This window comes from Sorex fumeus, unplaced genomic scaffold (assembly GCF_029834395.1).
Source record: "Sorex fumeus unplaced genomic scaffold, SorFum_2.1 ptg000020l, whole genome shotgun sequence".
Lineage (NCBI taxonomy): Eukaryota > Metazoa > Chordata > Mammalia > Eulipotyphla > Soricidae > Sorex > Sorex fumeus.
The window spans coordinates 2,377,546-2,400,627 of record NW_026606077.1 but is presented as its reverse complement, the minus strand read 5'-3'; the positions used below and the strand labels follow the sequence as shown (position 1 = coordinate 2,400,627).

Sequence of the window (23,082 nt, the reverse complement as noted above, 5' to 3'; positions counted from 1 at the left end):
CCGAGAGGAGGAATTGAACCTCGGTCGGCCAGGCCAGCAGCATGCAAGGCAAATAAATGTCCTACGGCTATGCTATCACTCCACAAAATCCAACAAAATATCATTATGTTTGTTTGTTGTTTGCTTTGGACAACACCAAAGCAAACAACAAACAAACAGTTGAAGTCTATAGGTTTCCTAAAGGACCATCCGAATTTGATCAACTTAGCTAACATAGTATGTTTGCTAAAGGTTACTCTGGATATCTTATAAAGCCTACCTGAACTCTTTGTAGGAGTTAGAAAATTGCTATTAGAAATTTAGATTTTTTCCCTGAGTTTTACTAAATATATAAAATATAAATAACTTTATTTTAAAACAAAGTTACTATTTTATTAGATGTTTTGCCTGTTTATTTTTCATTTAGAAGTATCACATAAGCATCGTTTTATGGGAATTATTTTGCAAGATTTTAAATTATTTCATAATATTCCATTAAATTATAATCTTCATGTTCACTAATTGTTAGTTTTCATTACAACACGAACTCACTGGTAGTTGTTATTTCAATCAACAGCTGCAGTTAAAATTTTATTATGACATAAATCCATAAACCTCTGTAGTTATAGGAGAGCAAGTGGATTTTTAGAGAAGGAATTTCTTTGAGAGTCATAGTTTTGTTACTGTCATTTCCTGACCTATCTCTGCCAAACCCATTGTATATGTTGAAGAGTGATTTCATTTCTCTAACGTGCTTTACAGCTATTCAGTGATTTGTTATTTGACATTACCGAATTGATGATAGCATTTCTATATGCATCACAGAAAATTTTTTTGAAAGAATTTTTTTTTACACTTTAATTGGGCAGCTTTTTCATTGGATTCCATAAACTGGGACTACTTATATTTATACATGTCATCAACAACATATGTCACTTTCATGTGGATGCCCAACTTATAATTAAAGTGAAAACCTTTATAACTGTTCTCTTAAAATTTGAATTCATGACAATTTCACGTACTAATTTTAATACTTTTAAAATAAATTTTAGTAAATTGTGATTATTTCTGCCTGATTCGATATTTCTTATTAGACAAATGTTTAAATATTAGAAAGATTTCAATACACAAACCAATTTTTATTGATCAATATTTTAGATTCAGTTCATGTGTTCAGATTAAAGTTAGAAATTCAGATATCACCATAAGGATATATAAAATTAGAAAAAACTCTTTCAGAGAAAAGTGGTCAATGCTGGAAATATTGAGAACAGTGTTTGCAAGATATTTGTGAGTAAGATTCATTAAAGAATCTTCTAGAGCCTAAGTTCTTAAACTGTGGGTAGCAAACCCATACATGACAATATAGCTGAATATGGAGATTGCAAAAATATAATAATAATAATAATAATAAAAGGTTTCTGAAGTGCAATGTCCAAAATTCATTTAAAAATGAACTCAGTAATGAAACTGGTGATTCTGGTAGGGAAGAGAAGAATAAGAAAAGGCCAAAAACAACAGACTTTAGAACTTACCTACCATGCCAGTGGCAGTAGAGGTTAGGGGGTAAAGTGAGTGGTAAGGGACCCTGAGACAATGGTGGAGGCAATAGAGATGGTGGAGTGATGGAGTTCCCAAAGACCACAGTGGAGCGATACTCAGGTGTGGTGTTGAATTGCAGAAATGTTTTCAGTGGCATTCTAAAATTGCAAATTAAGGTGACTAAAATATTTTTTATTATTTATTTATTTATTTTGCTTTTTGGGTCGCACCTCACGATACATAGAAGTTACTCCTGGCTTTGCACTCAGAAATTACTCCTGGAGGTGCTCGGAGGATGCTGGGAATTGAACCTGGGTTGGCTGTGTGCCAGGCAAATGCCCTAATTGCTGTGATATTACTCCGGCCCAGAAAATGTTTTTAAAGGAAGAATTTTGATTTCCCTGGGGGAAAAAATGCATATAAATTTTGTTCTTTATTTTAAAAAATGACATGGTTTTTAGTTACTTGTAGTTTTCACCCACTTCTATTGCCTCTGTTCGGTGGTATTAAAGTGACTAGCAGTTCTTCAGGTTCGGTTCTGATGCTTTTTCATGGCTGGTGATGCTTATCAAGAGTCGTGCTTCTTTGGTTATGACGCTGACACGTGCTCACTGGAAGGCTGAGTTCATACAACTTTATAGCTTTGATTTTTGCTAGGGGCTCCAGCCTTCTGTTACAGTGCTGACTGTGATGCAGCCAGGAATTGCTTGCAGTGCCAGGGATCACAGGCAACAGAGTTTGCTTGCACAGACAGGATAACTCATGGCACATTCAATAACACATAGGATCAAATTTGCAAGGTAGGCACCTTAGTCACTGGATTATCTCCTAGCCCTACATGTTGTCTTAAACACACAGGTGGAGCCACAGTATTTTGTTCAATTTGAACGTCTAAAATCACAACTTGAAGGGCCAAGGTTGTAGTTTAGTGGTTGAGTAGTAGAGCATTTGCTTTTCACGTGGGAAGCCTTGAATTTAATCCCCCGCCTCCAACCCCACCCCCAACACCTTAAAAAAAATCGCAGCATAGATTTACTGCTAACTTTGTGGACTTCTTATGAAATACTATATTTTAAAAGGTTCCTTGAAACAATGATTAGTGAAAAAAGAAAAATAATCTCATGGATTGTTTTCTGTGAAAGCTTTTATTTTTAAGTTTTTAAACTAATTTTCTTTTGCATTTGAGAACAAAGTATAAGAGAATTTTAAATTCCAACAGAAGGAACAACGTAAATGAATTCAACATGAACTTTGCTAAGTCATATATCCAATAAGAGTCTTATCTTCTTAATTAACTTTTTTAATTGTGATGTTACATATTAAAAATTAGTTGAAAAACATGGATTATTTCAGAAAAAATTTTAAATAAAACTTGCCAGTTTATACACAACTCTTTGTTCTTCAGTTTTTAAATTTGTATTGTAATTTTCTAGATTATTTATGATTTTTCCTTGGGGTTCTGATCCACTGTATGTTTATCTGATTCTTAAAAGATGGAATTAGGCTAGTGATATTTCTTATCGTTCTGACCCAAATTATAGATTTCATAGCCAAAATCTAGGACGCTGTTTTTTTTTTAAACTACAAATAGGAATAATACCTAATGAACACTTAGTGTTTTTATAGGAGTGTCAAGCAGTAGAGACTCTAACATTAGCTTCTGATGTGCAGGGATTAAATCCTTTTATTGCATAAGATGGGAGAATTGCTCAGTACTGTCTGTTCATGCTGACAGTCCTGATGTTCAATCTGGTAATATCCTCAAAGTTACCTTTTTGCTCAGAACTTTTATATTAGATGTTAATAGGCTATTGGCCAATGGGAAAAAGAAGGAATGGGGGGGGGGACTCTAAAAGTTCAGATTTAGAGAACCAATGGAATAAAACATGCACTGGATAAGAAAACCTAAAATTTGGTTTACATTTTTTTCTTCTTCCTTTATTTTTGTCAAAATAAGGGCAGCCTAATATGCAGTAACCTAGATTTTGCTTCTGTACCAGAATAGCTAAATAGCTGAGACATTAAACTTCACTTGTTAATTACCTCATCTAGGAAGTATTCTCAGTGATGGCTCTGCAATGTATTAAATTCCCTCCAGCTCTGGCTAGAGCGGACTCTGTGCAGAATCAGAATATTAACACTGCTTTATCTGTCTGTATGAATTTTAGAGAATTACAAGTATCTCTTTATAAGTGATATTTCATGCCCAGTTAGAAGTAACATGAAACTTAAAGTGCTGTAAGCTATATAATTGTTTATCAGTCTTTTGTACTATCTTTAAAATTATTTTTAAAATATTTCAAACCAATGTTTCACTTTCCCATTGTCTAATTCACCCATATAAATTTGGATATATTTTTAATTTTCTCCATCAAAAATAGAGAAATAGCTTGTCCAGCAAGTGAAAGAGTAGAGATGTCTTCATAACATGAACATTTTTGTAGGACAAGGTGGGTGGGACAAGCATGGTGGGAGAAGGATATTTGTAGCAAAATGAAAGATTTTTTTTAGGCAAGATTATGGAAAAATGTGAATCTTTACAGATTACCTGCCATTGCTGAGCTTTAGTACTCAAGATAATATTCTTAAGAGAAGGTGAAACTGGAGTTAAATTAATGTTAATTTGGAGACTTGTGCTTTAAAAGTGACACGCTGTTGAACCTTTAAAAGTTGTTACTATGATTTTGGTAACAGTGTTACTATACTACTAATATTTATGATATTGATACCCAAAGTGACTTCACCTTACCATCACCAAAGTGTCTAAGACCCTCCACCACTGTCCCTGTTACATCTAGATCACCTCTTCATTCCCTTTCCATCACCCTCCCACTGCTTATAACCTAAATTTTGAAATCCGAGCATTTAAAATCGTTAAGTACTGTTGATAGCACAGCGGTAGGGCATTGGCTGTGCGCACAGTCAGCCCGGCCGAGCCAGGTTCGATTCCTCTGCCCGCTCTCAGAGAGCCCAGCAAGCTACTGAGAGTATCTTGCCCACAGGGCAAAGCCTGGCAAGCTACCTAGAACATATACGATATTCCATATGCCAAACACAGTAACAACAAGTCTCAAAAATGGAGATGTTACTGGGCCCTCTCGAGCAAAAATCGATGAACAGTGGGAGGAACCATGTGACAGTGTGAAGTACTGTTGATTTTCTTCTTTCTTTCTTTCTTTCTTTCTTTCTTTCTTTCTTTCTTTCTTTCTTTCTTTCTTTCTATATGCCACAGATGACTGTAGTCGTTCAGTATTTTCTTTCTTGCTGTGATGTATTACTTAATATCTCTTTAGTTCCATCCATGTTGCAGCCAACTAGTTAAACTTCTTTTTATACGGTCACGGTCACAGTCACGGTCATGGTCCTCCCATTGTTCATCGATTTGCTCGGGCGGGCCCAGTAACATCTCCATCATAAGACTTGTTGTTACTGAGTTTGGCATATTGAATATGTCACGGGGAGCTTGCCAGGCTTTGCCGTGCGGGCGAGATACTCTCGGTAGCTTGCCGGGCTCTCCAAGAGGGGCAGAGGATTCAAACTTGGGTCGGCCATATTGGCTGCTTGCAAGGCAAACGCCTTACCCACTATGCTATCGCTCCAGCCCTCTTTTTATATGTATATGTAAAATGTGTGTGTACATATATATACACAGATATATCACAACTTATCTATCCATTCATCATAATTGTATATTTGAGTTGTTATCATATCCTGGCTATTGTACTAAGTGTTGCAATGAACAGAGGTGTGTATAAGTTCTTTTGAATTAATGTTTTTGTTCACAAGGTAAAGGCCACTAAGTCATAAGGGAGCTCTCTTCTTACTTATTTGAATAATGGCAATAGAGCTTTTCACAGAGGCTGCTCCAGAGAATGTTCCCATGAACGGTGAAACTGCCAACGTTGGCTGTCCCCAGTCTTTTTGATCTATGCCTTTCTCACCAGAGTGAGATAATATCGCATTGTTTTGATTTAAATTTCCCTGATAATTAGTGAATGACCACTTTGTATATGTCTACCATTCATCTATCTTCTTCTGGAAAGTGCCTATGCATCTTTCCCCATTAAAGATCTTTTATTTATTATTGTCTAGGTAGTTAGAAAAGGGTTGAAATTCATGGTGTGGTATACAAAGTTTGTCTTATCTTATCTTCTCATTCCTACTTTGGACAAACTGGCAAGCTACTGAATGTAACCTGCCCACATGGCAGAGTCTGGCAAACTCCCCGTGGTGTACCCAATATGCCAAATACCAGTAACAATGATGGGTCTCATTCTCCTAAAGAGCCTTGAATATAATCTCAGGGCTAGGATGAAGGAGACGTTACTGGGGCCTGCTCGAGGCAATCGACGAATAACAGGATGGTCGTCATGGTCAGTATACAAAGTTAATGCATTGACCATCATCAAGCTGCTCATGACTCTCTATCACTGTGTTCATATCTTTTGATTTTTGGTCATCTTTCCTTCCTCCCCCCACAATTTGGTAGTTTTGTGTTCAAATGATCAGCGTTTGCATTATCCACCATCATCTAATCTCTTGTTTATATATTCCATAAAAGCATGAGATCATTCAGTATTTGTCCTCCCCCCTCTCCCTCTGCCTTATTTTGCTTAGCATAGCACTGTAGCACTGTCCTCCCATTGTTCATCGATTTGCTCGAGTGGGCCCTGTAACATCTCTATCGTGAGACGTGTTATTACTGTGTTTGGTATACTGAATACGTCACGGGTAACTTGCCAGGCTTTGCCATGTGGGTGAGATAGTCTTGGTAGCTTGGCAGGCTCTCTGAGAGGGGCGGAGGAATAGAACCTGGGCTGACCGGGTCGGCCGCATTCCAGGCAAATGCCCTACCCACTGTGCTATTCCTCCTCCCATAGAATTTGAGGGCACCATGCTAAGCATTGTGGTAAACTGTATATATCTGTACACATTGTGGTAAATTGTATAATTTCCTCTTTTTTGCATAATAATATTTTATTGTGTATATTTCAACTTCTTCATCCGTTAATCTGTTGTTGATATTTAGATTGTTTCAGCATCCTGGCTATTGTAATATCTACCTGAATATTGTACTCAAGCTGTAGTGAAAATTGGTGTGAATCTATTGTTTCCAATAAATGTTTTTGCATTTGGGGGGTAGGTGCTGCAAAATGGAATCATTGGGTCAGATGGAATTCCTGTTCTTACTTTTTTGAGAAATCTGTATACTGCTTCCTATAGAAGCTGAATGAGATCACATCGCCACCAACAGTGAATTCAAGTTCTTTCTTACCACATTCCCATGGTTTTCATATATGCAATTCTCACTAGTATGAGGTATCTACTGTAATTTATCCCTTTTTATTTAAAATATAATTTATTTTTACTTTCTCTCTATTTCATGAGTTTAGCTAAGAGTTTGCCAGTTTTGTCATTTTTTTAAAAAAACAAACAGATTTTGGTTTTATTGATCCATTGTGTTGTATTCTTGATTTATACATCATTGATTTTTTTTTGTATTTTGTATTTTTTTCCTTCTATTTACACTGGCATTCATTTGTTCCTTTACTTTCTCTCATCATGTGAGGTTTGGTTATTGATTTGAACTTTTTAATTTTTTCTGATATAAACCTGTATTGTTATGCAAGAATAGAGTAATAAAACCTCACTATTAATGTATTTCCATTTGCATATCACTTCGGTAGGGCGTTTGCCTTGTGCGCAGCCTGACCAAGCCGGGGTCAATTCCTCTGCCCGTTTCGAAGAGCCTGGCAAGCTACCGAGAGTATTCAATATGCCAAACACAGTAACAAGAAGTCTCACAATGGAGACATTACTGGGCCTGCTCAAGCAAATCGATGTACAACGGGAGAACAGTGTTTGTATGTTTGATTGTTCTGTAGTACATCTATTAGCAGTTATTTTATAAACTATTCTGCCTCTTCATTTGGTACATATATGTTAAGAGTTACATTCTTTTGAAATATTGATCTCCTAACCAGTATGTAATTTTTATCTTTATGTCTTTATCTTGGGCTGCAGTGACAGCACGGCAGGTAGGGCATTTGCCTTGCATGTGACTGACCCGGGTTCAATTCCTCTGTCCCTCTTGGAGAGCCTGGCAAGCTACCAAGAGTATCCTACCCGCACGTCAGAGCCTGGAAAGCTTCTCGTGGCATATTCAATATGCCAAAAACAGTAGCAACATGTCTCACAATGGGGACGTTACTGGTGCCCGCTCGAGCAAATTGATGAACAACAGGAGGACAGCACTTCAGTGCTACTACAGTGTCTTTATCTTGAATTCTATTTTGTCTGATATAAGAATGGTCATCCCTGCATTTTTTAGTCTGCTTTTATCCTTGTGTTCATCGTTTCCAAACTTTTTTGTTCGTTTGTTTAGCCTTTAACTATTATGAGAATTTAACTATATCTATTCTAAGCATTGGAAGGTGTTTATTTTTTTTTTCTTCCTAATCCACTTAGCCACTATGTGCCACTTTTATGAGGGGGTTGGGGGGTTGGGAGGGTAGTTAAATTTAGAGATTGTGCTTTAGAGAAATTATGAATCTAAGGGAATTTGTTACCAATTGTATATGAGGAGTTTGCATTCTTGGGCTGTTTATTTTGCTTTTTATGATGCCATTCTTTGTAGAATGGTGAGATCCTGGTAGTGAATCTGCAATACAGCTCACGGAGGATCCTGATGTATTGGGCTTGAATGCCCTGATTGGCTAGGGCTTCAATGACCGCTTCCGTCTCAACAGAATCAAAGGCCTTCTTTAAATCAATGAACGTTAAGCAGAGCGGCATCTTGAACTCCCGAGAAACCTCAATGAGCTTGGTTACCGTGTGGATATGGTCGATGGTGCTGAATCCTTTGCGGAACCCTGCTTGCTCGCATGGTTGTCCTTCATCTAATGTTCTGCCAATCCTATTCAGGATGACTCGAGTGAACAACTTGTAGATGACAGACAATAGGCAGATCGGGCGATAGTTGCCAATGTCATGGATGTCTCCCTTCTTGAACAGTAGTACGGTCCTGCTGGTTTTCCATTGGGACGGAACCTTGCATTCAGACAGGTAGCGAGTGAAGAGCCGAGCCAGTGTATTGATGAGTACTGACGGCAGGTTCTTCAGGTGTACAGGTCTGACCTTGTCTGGGCCGGGTGCTGTTTGTTTCTTTACCGACGAAATGGCGTGTCGGATTTCGGAGGGGAGAATGTTGGGAACAACATACCCATCCTGTGGAATTTGGTATGTTGGCAAGTGGACATGGCTATCGAAGAGATTTGAGTAGAAGTCATGGAAAATCTTCTCCATTGCCGTTCTGGAGGATGTGATGGATCCATCAGGACGTCGGAGGGCAGTCATCTTGGTCTTATAGTTGGCGAAGGACAGGCGGGCCTTACGAATACTTTTCCCGGCTTCTGCCGCATCTACCAGTACTTCTGCTCTTCTCTCTTTGAGGTCTTCCTTGATCGCATCTCTGCACTGCTTTGCAAGCTCTGACGTTAGCTTGCGGTTGCCTGAGGCATGCGCCAAACCACGCTGGCGAATTAGCTCAAGAGTTTTTGAAGATAGGCGACTTTTTGTGGCTATCTCTCTCTTGGCGTTCCTCGCACATTCATGGAGGTGCTGAACCAGTCGATCGTATTCCTCGTCAATGGCATCTTCCCATGTTGCCGCAATAGTACCAAAGAGTTCCCAGTTGGTGGTCATTCTGGGAGTTCTCTTTTTGAACTTTACAGCCCTTTCTCCCCGCTCTGTGAAGTAGAATTTTGCACGAAGGAGACGGTGGTCCTATCCCGTTCGAAATTTTGGGACAATAGCGACATCAGTCAGGCAAAACCGTCGATTGAATATGATGTCGTCTATTTCGTTGTGGAATCGTCCACCGGGAGACTCCCATGTCCATCGTTTAGATTCTGCCTTCTGGAACTGTGAGTTACCATGGATGGTCTTGGTCGACATGATGAACTCTGACAGTCTCTCACCCTGTTCATTCCATTCTAGGCCATGGGTCCCGATGTGAAGTTCTTCAGCTGATCTTCTCGGTCCTATCTTGGCATTAAAATCACCCACAATGATCTTGTAGAAGGTGTGGTCTTCTTTATAGAACTTCTCTAGCTCCATGTAGAACTTCTCGATTTCTATTTCATCATAATGAGATGTTGGTGCGTAGACAATGAAGATAGAAAATGCAGGCAGTGAGCCACATCTATTCAAATGTAAACGTCCGATTCTGGTTGTTAGGCATTCGAATGAATCAATGCTCTTGGCCAAGTTTGTGTTGCCAAGGACACCGACACCTCTGACACCTCTTTTATCGCATGTTCCGAGGAACAATTCTTCTCCAGTGTCGAAAACGGCATGGTGAGATTCGTGCCTTCTTGTCTCGGTCAGACCAATGATGTCATACTTGATCATTCGCGCTTGTACCATCAGGTCCTCGATGGATGCATCTGATGCTAGCGTACGTGCATTGAAAGTACAGACGATCATTTTTGTCTTCCTTCGTTGTGGCAGCCTAGGTCGGCCTTGAGATTTTGTCGGCCTCTCCTTTCTCATCCTTCTCAGTGCTGCCATGTCGGTGAAGCCTTCAGGGTCAGGTGAATGAGACCAGTTGTAGTTACTGGTTTTGGCATATCGAATACACAGCGGATAGCTTGCCAGGCTCTTCCGTGCGGGCGGAATACTCTCGGTAGCTTGCCAGTCTTTCCGAGAGGGATAGAGGCTTTTGGGGTGACCTCTAATCACCCTTGTAGGTGTTACCATATTTGAACCCTATCAAATATGGTACGACAATTCCAGAAGATGGGTATTTATCAGCCAAGCAGCACAAATGCTGGCCGACTTTGAGCGTGAGTGTGGAAAGGTAGGACTACAGTTGAATCATAGGAAGACAATGTTTATGAGAAACAGCCTTGTTCCTGATGCCCCATTCGCTCTCAACGGAACGACCATCTCCGAATGCAACAGCTATGTGTACCTAGGTCGAGAGGTCAACATGACAAATGACCTGGCACCCGAGCTGCGCAGGAGGAAGAGAGCGGCTTGGAACGCCTTCAAGAACGTCGAAGAAATAGCTAAGAGGACGAAGAACCTCCGGCTCCGGGCACATCTCTTTGATTCCACTGTTCTTCCTGCATTAACATATGCCTCAGAGACCTGGGCCCTACGCAAACAAGATGAGAACGCCATTCAGGTCTCCCAGAGAAGAATAGAAAGAGCTATGCTTGGAATATCACGTTTCACTCAAATGAGAGAAAGAATCTGGAGTTCTGACATCCGTCGACGATCAAGGATCAGGGTCGCTGTCTCATTTGCCAAGGTGTCGAAAATCAGATGGGCTGGTCACGTAATGAGATTTAAAGACGACCGTTGGACTAGAGCTGTTACTGATTGGATTCCACGGGATGTCAAGAGACCGCGTGGCCGCCCACCTACCAGATGGTCAGACTTCTTCGTGAAGATCATGAACTATCGGTTTGAGGCCCTTCATGTTCCCGGAGCGAACAGATGCCATTGGGCTACACTAGCACGTGACAGGGACAAATGGAGACGTTACTGGCGCCCGCTCGAGCAAATCGACGACTAACGGGAAGTTAAGTGATTAAGTGATGATGCCATTCACCTCACTGCCAGAGTTGTTTTAGATTCTACATGAATCCTGAGTTACTATTTGAAACTGTTTTATCACTTCAACTCTGAGTGGTCATTTCACTGTGTAGATGATACTTGATTGGAAGTTCCTTTTATTCAGTACTTTGTATATATTTTTTCCATTCTCTTCTTGCTTCTAGAGTTTCACCTGAGTATTCTGCTCTGAATCTTCCCTTCCCCCACCTCCCCAACCCCAGCCCTCTTTTATGTGAAGTTTTGGTTCTCTCTTGCATCTTTGAGAAGTCTGTCTCTGTCTTTCATTCTTCCCAGTTTACAGTGTTATCTTGATGTTTTCCTGTTTTAGTTTACTTTGATTGACACTCTTGGGTTCTCTTGAATTAGTGGTCTCCCTCTTCAGATTGATTTCTCACCTAATATTTCTTCAACTAACCTTTCCTCTCTTTTGATCTTGATTCTCCTTCTGGAATTACTAGGATTCTGAGGTTGTTCATCTTAGTATGGTCAATAATATTGTTTATATTTTCTTCATTGTTGCCTCATTCTGTTTTTTTGTAGCCTATTCTTTTCTGCTGGAGCTATTTACTATCACTGTCACTGTCACTGTCCTCCCATTGTTCATTGATTTGCTCAAGTGGGCCCAGTAACATCTCCATTATGAGACTTGTTGTTACTGTGGTTGGCATATCAAATATGTCATGGGCAGCTTGCCAGGCTTTGCCATGCAGGCGAGATACTCTGGTTAGCTTGCCAGGCTAATTTCATTTTTATTTTCAAATTATTTCTTGGTTTAATTTGAATAAATAGGTAAAACTAAAGGTAAAGGCCCTCCCGTTGATCGTCGATTTGCTTGAGCGGGCCCAGTAACGTCTCCATTGGAGACTTTGTTGTTACTGTGTCTGGCATATCGAATACTCTCGGTAGCTTGCCGGGCTCTCCGAGAGGGGCGGAGGAATCGAACTCGGGTCGGCCATGTTGGCCGCTTGTAAGGCGAATGCCCTACTGCTGTGCTATAAAATCTTTTAAAAGTGTAACTACTTCATTCTGATCCCAATTTTGGGGATCAGACTAAAGATTTTTGTTTATAAAAAATTTAATTCATGTATTTGTAAAAGAGTTTGTTTTGACCAGGGAGATGATACAGGGACTAAGGCACTACTTGCCTTGCATCCCACCAACCCTGGTTGAAATACACGATACATATATGATTCTTTGAGCACCAGGAGGGGGTTACTCCTGAACACTGCGAGGAGCTGCCTCTGAGTATCACTGGGTGGAGCCCAAACACACCAAAAAATTTAAAAAAAATGTTTACTTACTGTATCTGCAAATTCACTGATTTGATTTTTATCTTTATCCATTATGCTGTTGAATATTCTTTTCTCCTTCTATTTGAATGAGTTATTTCAATCTATTCCATCTGTCTATCTTTGAGTTTATTTAGTCTTTGAATGCCTTTCTGAGTTTATTAAGACTCCAAATGATCATTTTTTGATAGTCTTTTTCATGCACATTACATATCATTGGCAATCTTCTTGGTCTTCAGTCAACCTTTGTTAACACAACAGAGTTCCTTTGTTTTCCCCTGTTCCTGGTGTTCTAATAAGCAGTGTCTGGTTCTGGCCCTGATTAGACATCTGATGATGCCCTCAAGGGCCTTGCGCCCTTCAGCAGAAGTATGGGAACTGCTCTTCTGACCAGGGATTCGCCCTATATTTTGATGGTATTGATTTGGTTGTTTGTTTTACTGTCAAGTCTTGTTTATGCTTTGTATCTATTGTATATCTGCCCCTTATTTGTTGAATTGTATGCAGATGTTTTCTTAATTTGGGACTTATTTTTAATACTTTCATACATTTGAGATAGCTATCTAATGCAGCTGTTTTAATCACCATCTTAAAACTAGAATTAAAATCAGTGATTAGAGGACCATGGTAGATAGAATAAAGTTGAACTTAATTCCTAAAAATTAATAACATAAATTACGAACTATAAATTTTAGAAATACATTTATCTCTGCAAACATATATGTATTCATCTATAAAAGTGAACTATGAATTTTCTTAGAATTATTCTAATTAAATAAAAACATGTACAGGATGTACATTATCTCAAAAGCAATATACATTCTAATGTTTGTTAAAAACTTGAACAAATTAACTGATAGTGAAGCATTTTAATACAGATAAACAAGAGGTCCCCATACCAAATTATGGGAAATTGTCAATCAAAACATTGAGAGCGTATAGTTGACAGGCAGATTTGTCACTTCCTTCTATAATAGGCAGTGAGGCAGCCTGACAAAGGGAGATTACCCTATAAGTGTAAGTATATAATATATTTTTCTAAGACTGATATTTCTTAAATATTTAGCGCAAATAATCTTTGTGTCAAAGAGACAGATTTTGTTTTTTTTCATGTTTTTTTTTTTTTTTGCTTTTTGGGTCACACCCGGCGATGTTCAGGGGTTACTCCTGGCTTTGCACTCAGGAATCACTCCTGGCGGTGCTTGGGGGACCATATGGGATGCTGGGAATCGAACCCGGGTCGGCCGCGTGCAAGGCAAACACCCTACCCGCTGTGCTATTGCTCCAGCCCCTCAAAGAGACAGATTTTGGAATGGCAGATTTAGCTTACATCTTCCCCCCTACATTGCCAATCAAAGGTTACTTCACTTTTAAGCTCTTTATAGTTTTGCATTTTACATTAAGATCTAAGATTCACCATGCAATGTTTCGTTTACACCCCCCCCACACACGAATATAGTAAACTACTTGAATAATTAATAACCTGAGGTAATTTATCTAAAGCAATCAATCATTCTAACACTGAGTGGATTTATTAGGAAACAGAACATAACTATAAAGAAAAGAGATAAGGAATGATTCACCGATGAGACTCACTTACACGTTCCTATAACCATGCCAGCCATCTCTCATGCCCTCTCTGGAGTGATTCTGCCTCCAGTTCTGCTAGTGATGGAAAAAGCTCCTCCTCATCACCTCGTGTGGAAGACACCAGCCCTGTTCAGGTTTTGTAGTAGGCTGATTTTTTCATGAATATTCACTCTCTATAGCACCCTCACCTCATTACATAGGGTTTCTGCACATTAATGTTTAAATTTCTAAATTAAATTGATTTGGAGAAAGTGGATACCTGGTAGAAGTGAAGTAGGGGAGACTGACTAAGATGGAGCGTTTCATAATAGAAGAATGTATTGGTTTGACAGCTTGTCTGGAAACTGTTCATATCATAATACTCAAGACAATCTTAAAGAAATATCAAGGCTTCTTTGGTTTTCTTTGTTTTTCTCCTTGTGGCTGCAAAAGTTCTTTTCAGAGTTCTTTTAAGTATAGTTGACAAAGAACTAGCTTGGTAATAGCAATCTAAACTTTATTTTTCTCTTGATTATTGTCAGAAGTAGGTCAATTAAATTTGAGCTAGTTAAAGCCCAATGAAGAGTAAATAGCTTATTGTGCAAAGAAGCTGAGCAATTTTTGTGATAAAGGTTAACAAAATTTCACTGAAATTATAAGATGACAATGATTTTGTCTATGATGTTTTGTGAAGAGTTAAAGACAAAGAGAGCAATTACAGTCTAAAAAATACTTACAGGTGGGAAATATATCTTATCTTTTATATCCTATGTATTTTCTTACACAGTAATACTTAGATTTTGGAGTGGTAAAAAGAACACACTTTAAGAACTGTGTATCTTGCATCTCCATTTCAATATGTATGTCTATGTGGGGTGTGTACATGTGTTTGTGTGTTTGTATGTGTGTGTGTTTCTCTAAAATTTTCCATGGATCAACAATCAATTCTTGAATACCAGTGGGTTATTGGGGATTCAACCCAATTCTGATACTATCTACCTAGAAATGACATGAAACCTTATATCTCATGCTCTGAAGTCAATCAAGTTCACATGACTCTGGGAGAAAAAGGGAAAAGATTTATTTGGTACAGAAAAATAAAGGCAAGAGTCACAGTCATATATCATATTCAAGCATTTCTCCTTCTCCCAGACTATATTCTTTAAAATAGGTAGAAGAATGGAAAGTTTAGGAAGTGGACTCGCTAGTCATAGTGACTGGATTTTGTTGCAGCAGAATTGGTGGCATTTTGGAAGTTCTTGAACATCTAGTCTCCCATTCTGTCTGTGGGTCAGAGACCAAATCAGTTTTCTATGGAATCAGAATTTGGAAAACATTCTCAGTTTCTGTGATGTTTGGTTTATATTTTATCAGTTACAGTGCACTCTGGGAAACATACATATTGACGGTGATTCTTATCCAAGATAAACAACGTGAGAAAATGGATAAGAGAAACATAGGGACATCGGGCACTCAACATGAAATTCAGATTCCAAAGGGAATGTTTCCTGAGTTAGCTCTCCACTGCCGTTGCCACCACAAGCCCCAGGCAAGCTGGTGGTTCTTCTGACACCCAAACCCTCTCCTCAGACTTCAGGCGACTGTGGCAAGTTTGTATTATTACACTTGTTTCTTGCTGACTTGCTGTAAATCACAGATTCCCAGGACACCCTCCTCAGGTGTCATGAAGTCATCGCAGAACTCAGGAAACCTTTTATTCACTAGATCAGTGTTTCTCAAACTTTATCTGGCCCTGGCACCTTTCTTTTTTTTCTTTTTTATTGAATCATTGTGAGACATAGTTATAAGCTTTTATGTTTGAGTTACAATCACACAATGATCAAACATGCATGCCTCTACCAGTGCACATTTCCCACCATCAATGTCCTCAGTATACCCCCCCTTTTCCCACCCTCCCTCTACCTCCGTGGCAGACAGTATCCCCCATACTCTCACTCTACTATTGGGCGTTATGGTTTGCAATGCAGATACTAAGAGATTATCATGTTTGGTCCTTTATCTACTTTCAGCACACACTTCCCATTAAGCCTTTCTGAATAACAATATGGGCAGTCTTCAAAAACTAAAAATTGAACTTCCGTAAGACTCTGCAATACCACTTCTGGGAATATATCCTGAGGGTGCAAAATGCACAGTGTAAATGACATCTGTACCTAGATGTTCATTGCAGCACTGTTCACAACAGCCCAAATCTGGAAACAAACCAAGTGCCCAGTAACAGACAACTGGATAAAGAAAGTTTGGTACATCTACATGACGGAATACTATGCAGCTGTTAGGAGAGATGCAGTCATGAAATTTGTTTCTAAGTGGATAGACTAGAAGAGGAAATTACTAAGTAAAATGAGTCACAAAGAAAGGGACAGATACAGAAGGACTGACATCACTTGTGGACTATAAAATAGCATAACATGAGACTGACACCCAAGGACAGTAGATACAAGGGCCAGGAAGATTGCTCCCTCATTGGAAGCCTGCCTCATGAGCAGGGTGGGGAGAAGGCAGCTGGAATGCCTGGCGCCTTTCTGACCCAGTTTCCTTCCCGGAGCTGCTCCTTCCTACCTGCCACTTCCTATAGTCTCATGCCATGGCTCCCCATAATGATTTTTTAAAAACTTTATCCCCCTTAGAATATACTGGGAAACCCCACATAGATCACCCATTAATTCATTTCTCAAATCAATAATTAGATAAAAACATTGCAAGATGGAGTAATTGGGGAAAATCACAGTGGTTAGGGTACCTGCTGAATGTGTTTCTCAAGCGTTACTCGGTACAGATCTAGAGACTCCTGAACACTGCTGGAGTGCCCAGGTGATTCCTGGTTACTACATGGCCAGAGAATTGCCACATCCTTAGACTTTTCACACCGAACCACCACTCTGGTTGGAGAAAATGGATGGTGGGACCTGGGCACCCAAAGTATCTAACTTGGAAGAGCCCCCCTGCCAAGAACAGCAAAGGCCAAGGTCTGTAAAAAAGTAAAGACTGCCACCAATTCTCCATGTATTCACAGATCTGGAAGGCCTCTTGAATCTACCCTTTGAGGCTTTTGTGTAAATTTTATTACATTGATACAAGTGATTAAGTTATCAACCATTAGCAATTGAATTCTACTTCCAACCTGTTTTCTCCTCTCCATGAAAGCAGTGGGTTGGAACTGGAAATTTCACCCTATACTCTTGTTAGTTTCCCTGGCAACCTGTTCCGTCCCAGGTGTTTTCCAAAAATTACCTTTATTAACATAGCAAAGGAAATCTTAACACTTATGAAACACTCAACACTTTGGAAATCCCAAGATTAGGAGGGCAGTTGTGAGACAAAATCTATATTGGAAGTATATGTTTGAAAAATATATTTTTAGAATATTTCTTATATGTTATACTACTGCAGCTATGAGGACTATATCCTCATAAATTATAGAAGGAATGAAGAATTTTAAAACAATTTTTAATATGCTTTGCATTATACATGCTATTTTTTTCAAGAAGTATTTGCCTAAATTTTTATATAGGGATCTAGAGTAACAGTTAATTTGTGGATTAAGCTCTTGATCAAATTTTTACATAACAGAAATTTTGACCTCTTTTAATAGATGTTTAAACCATTAATTTGCATAATGCTGTATCCATTTATAATTTAGCTACTTTTTTGTTTTTGGTAAAGGAGAAAGGGCTGGAGTGATAGCACAGCGGGTAGGGCGTTCGCCTTACAAGCGGCCAACATGGCCGACCCGAGTTCGATTCCTCTGCCCCTCTCGGAGAGCCCGGCAAGCTACCGAGAGTATTCGATATGCCAGACACAGTAACAACAAAGTCTCCAATGGAGACGTTACTGGGCCCGCTCGAGCAAATCGACGATCAACGGGAGGGCCTTTTTTAAAGGAGAAAGAAAAAATATTCTGTGTTCATTGTTATTTGAACATTTTTGCCTACGTAATGGGTTTGGAATTTACAGCTATAGATCCAGGTGTGGAAACTTATTTTTTATAATTAGATTTGGTATAATTCTCTGAGATCCTATGTGGTGGGTAGCTAACTTTAATCTTACCAATTACTATTTTGACTTGAAACTCAGTCACTTAAACAAAAGAGTTTCTTTTTGGAAAAATATTTCTTTCTCTTCCCTATCTTCTGTATGTAGATACCCAGGGAGGAAGCGGTTGGTGGTTTATTATTCTTCACTCAATGGATTATAGCATAAGCTCTCTATTTCTTCAGGCCCTATCATTGATATATTCAAAGCCTAGCTTTGGGAATTAAAAGTAAACAACTTTTACCTGTTAGTAGATTCTGGTTTTTGAAAATAAACTGTGTGTCTACTTTAGTCTCTTTTTGGGGGTGTGGATTTGTAAAATTCTGCTTTAGTTCAAAACCCAATACATTAGCTTTTTGTTCTTACTATAATTTGTTGTTTTCTTCTTTCCCTGAGGCAAATTCCAGCTTCAATTATAGGGAATGGAAAAAATAAGGAAAAAGGTATAGAAAAAGTAATTTAATGAATTTCATCTGCTATGGAGACTAAAGCTAACCAGAGAAGTTTTCAACACATGAAGTAGCTGCTAGTGTAAGATCAGTTCTCATATTTCCCTACTTATTACTATTTTATCACATAAAGAGCTCACTATGCATCTCAGGATAGCTATAAGATGATTGATAGAAATTGCTAGCACTTAAGCCATTCTTTGATTTTTAAATAACATATTCTGGATTTTCAGTAGCACCAAGTGTCTCTCACTCCTGACCTGAGTGTTAAACTGACAGTGAAAAAAACTCTTATGGCAAATCTTCACAAGCAAATCTTCATAATATAAAATGTGATTGTGTTTGCTTTAAAATAATCTCACGATCATGATCATGACCATCCTGTTGTTCGTCGACTGCCTCGAGCAGGCCCTAGTAACATCTCCTTCGTCCTAGCCCTGAGATTTTTAAAAATGTGCCATATTCAAGGCTCTTTCAGGGTTAGGAGAATGAGACCCATCATTGTTACTGGTATTTGGCATATTGGGTACGCCACGGGGAGTTTGCCACACTCTGCCTTGTGGGCAGGTTACATTCGGTAGCCTGCCAGTTTGTCCAAAGTAAAGATGAGATAATACGATCTCGTGTGGCCGCATTTGCACTTCCAGGATCTGGGTTTTATAATAATACAGTATTTTTTTTTTTAGACTTACAAATTTAGTGCTTAAGTTTCAATTATACAATGATCAAATACCCATCCCTCCACCAGTGCCATATTCCTTATTGTTTGGGTTTGGTTTGGTTTGGGGCCACACTTAGCCATCTTTAGGACTTACTCCTAAGGATGTACTCAGGGATTGTTGGTGTTAAACCAGGAGATTAGCATGAGCCTCTGGTTGCTGCCCTATAAGAACCAAGGCCCTGCTGTGAGTTAAGTGGACAGGCTGAAACTTGTGAGTCCAGATGATCTGGAAAAGTACAGCATTCTTTCATACACCCGCCTGGTCATACATTCTCTTGGCATTTCAAGGCAGCAGTTTCTCCTCTCATATATATATATATATATATATATATATATATATATATATATACATCCTTAATCTGGTTTGACCTTCAAGTACCAGTATGAGCCTTCTCTTTGTGTGTGTGTGTGTGTGTGTGTGTGTGTGTGTGTAACTCCCCACAAGAATGTGGGGAACACAGTCTGTAGAGCTTACATGTCCAGCTCCATATGTTTCTCTGCCATTTTAATCATTACAACATAGATTTAGCAACATAGCTTTGACAAAACAATGTATACTCTGATGTTCTTTCGACGAATGCTTATCCTATAACTGTTTGTACTCTCGTTGGTGATTCTTTCTCTGTGATGAAGTCATTAGGATGTAACTGATAAAAAGTAGAATAAAAGGAGACCTCTTGCAGTCAGTCTCCACCTTGAGCCTAAACGAGCCTTGACCCTCCATGCTTCTACATTCCTCTTGCATGTCTTATCTCTGAGTCTCTGATCAACTGATATATGTCACTTCACACAACAAGGAATCACTCCTGGGGTGGTTTAGGGGAACATATGGGGTGCCTGGGATCAAACCCCAGGTTGGACACGTGCAAGGCAAGTGCCCTACTGCTGTACTACCTCTCTAACCCCTAAAGTTCACTTTTTAAAATGTGTAATTGTTGAGTATGACATCAACTGTTCAGAAAAACATTTAATTGAGATATAGCTCCTAATGATGTTAGCTGTGTCTAACAAGTACACTCATCTCGTCAGGAAGGACTTAAGAGACTGGTCAGGAAAAAGTTTTAGAGAAGCTATTTGTGTTTTAATTTTTCCTACCAGTTTAGAATAACATAGCTAGGCATAAGTTGTTTAGCTTTCATGAAGTTCATTTTGCTACTTAAGTTAACATGAAATATGATTTTTTTAGTAATTGGTGTAGCTTAGTATTATGCATATGTAGGAGGCACTCAAAATTTTATTTTTCTGGCACTGTTTTAGAATCATGCAAATAATTGTTGCTGGCATTTTTGTGAAACATTCAGAGTAATGAGAGAGTATCATAATGATGAAAATTTTGCAAATATTTTCCAATGCTTTAATGCTACATTTATTTTTAGTAATTAGAAAGGTTATTTTATCATTGTATCCAAGATACTCAAGATAGACATTTCAGATAAATTTGGTAACATGTTCTTTTCAACTTATTTCATTTATTTTTATATTGTATATGTTCATGTGAAATTTGATTCCATATTTATGATTACCTCTGTAATGCTTTAACCTGAATTCTCATCTTAACTTTTGATTGTGCTGATAAATTTCAAGCAGTTATCACATAAGCTTCTATAAAGCCAAGCAAACAAAAATTAAAAAAAAAACTTGCTACATTTTTATTCTAGTTTAATAAAATGTATTGTGGCATATATATTTGTATATATATATAAATATTGAAGAGATGAGCCTTCAATTCATTGTTAGTACCCATAATTTGAAAAATTAACTCCAAAAAATAATATAGTCAGCAATGATTTTGCCTTACTTTAGGAGAAATCATGGAGTTTAATAGATATTTAATCTTCTAAGTATAAAGTTAATCCCACACCAAATATCATTTTACATTTTTAGTATGGATCAAAACCAACTATGCAATCTAACATTAATATCTTTGGTGTATATAGATTACTCATTCATTGTGTACGTATGTCTATTGCATTTCTTTAAAAAATAACTGACATACTTGAAAGATAACAGCTTCTTAATGTGCCGTTAAAGTACACATCTGTGGACTTTTCAAAAAACAAATGATTATTATGCTTTCCACATTTAAAACTTACATTCAGTTTCAGGGGATATATGATGGTGATGATACACGTACAATTTTGGTTGGGATGCTTGAATTTATTATGGGCTTTAATGACACATTCATAACTGAATACTGCAAATTAGGCTCAATGCTCATGAATTTATAATGAAGTTTTTCAATACTTATTTTTTTCCACAGAAATGACCTGTGTTTGATATGGTTTAAACTGGCTAAATTTAAATCCACTTAAGTTTATAATCCATAGGTAAGGATTTACACAAAATAATTTACTTGTCTTGTTTTGTCTTACAAGAGGACTTATTCAAAAAACACATTCTTATTAATCTAAAAGGTGGCATGTGTTTTATCAGAGACCTGATATTATATCTCAAGGAATTGATAAAAAAACTGTCTTAATTAATTTCAGACCATGATACAGACTGTCTCATAAGTATAGAACTTAAAAATGGATAGATACTTTAAAGGAAGCACTATTTTATGAGAATAATTAAACCATTTTATGGAATCCCAAGCAATATCAAACATAGTTTACCATGGATTTCCTGAAGATGGAATATTGGATTCCTGTCTTGAATGGATGGTTGGATTTTAGTAAGCTGGCCAGATGTGCTTAGTTGTCTAAGTCAAAATTCTAATATGCTCACAGAAGTTGGGGCATTTAGAGAACATGGTAGATATGGGAAGTTTTAAAATAAATATAAAGGACTCAGAAGGCTTCTACAAAGGAAATCTATGAATATAGGTCTATATAGGTTCCCACCAGGGAGCACATTCTTTTCATTGGTAGTTTAGATGTTATGCTCTGTAGAATAATTGTGACTCTGCGAGGATATTGCTTTATGGTGTTCAGTGCAGTGGAAAAAACTCCCTCCTCTCTGCGTTTTCCTCAGTTCGGATAAGTAATCAAAACAACATCAGACAGGTTCGCAATAGAAAATCAATGTAATAACATATGTATGGAGAATTTACACGGAGGAAAACAAACTATGGATAGATGTCCTCTGTTTAGCATCTCAGACACCTGGAGTATCAAAATGAAGGAAGGTGTTTCAAATGACAAGGGGGAAATAAGTTCATCTTTAATTCTGAGAGTAAAACGATGAATTCCTCAAAGAGATGGGGCATGTTCATTCAAACCTATATCCAAAGGTATACTCCAAAGCTAACAGAAAAAGCAATTATTGCTTTTTCAAGTACGAAAGATAAAATGTCTGAGAAATGGGCAAGAGCTTTTTCTCAGCCTCTAGGACCTTCTCTGCTCATAACTTCATATATGCATTCTGAAAGTAATAGTTGTAACAGATTTCATGAGGCCCATCTTGTCCAAATTGTTGAATGTATTCCCATATGTTGTGAATTAATATCAGTTGTACCAAGGTGACACTGGAAGAAGCCTGTTTCAGACAAATTCTGCTAGGTTTTCAGTTGGTGCTGAGGCCAAACTCACTCCTATAAGTGCAAAATAAGTGCTGTCCACCGAGTCTCTATGCATTCTATTTTTATGCAATAGACACTTAAGAAGATTTGGGTAGAGATTTCTGTGATGAAGCCGGAAATTAAATAATTAAATGTACTAATTCTCTTACTATCTTTAAAAAATATTATTACCCAGGCTTATTGACATTCTAAAGTTTCTCAGGTCTTTTCACTAATTTTTCCGATGCATATTACTTATTCTAAAGAGAAATTGAAATTAGATATAGCACAGCGGTAGGGCGTTCGCCTTACACGCAGCCAACATGGCCGACCCGAGTTCGATTCCTCCGCCCC

General features: G+C 38.2%; 1 protein-coding gene and 1 pseudogene across 1 annotated transcript in view; one reads left to right on the top strand and one right to left on the bottom strand.

Annotated features, from left to right (window-relative positions):
- LOC130022736 (60S ribosomal protein L37a-like) overlaps window positions 1-11,621 on the bottom strand; it is a 32,599-nt pseudogene extending 20,978 nt beyond the window's left edge.
- Window positions 1-23,082, top strand: part of CTNNA3 (catenin alpha 3) — a 1,757,578-nt gene that overhangs the window by 1,282,124 nt on the left and 452,372 nt on the right. The gene's annotated exons all lie outside the window — the stretch shown is intronic.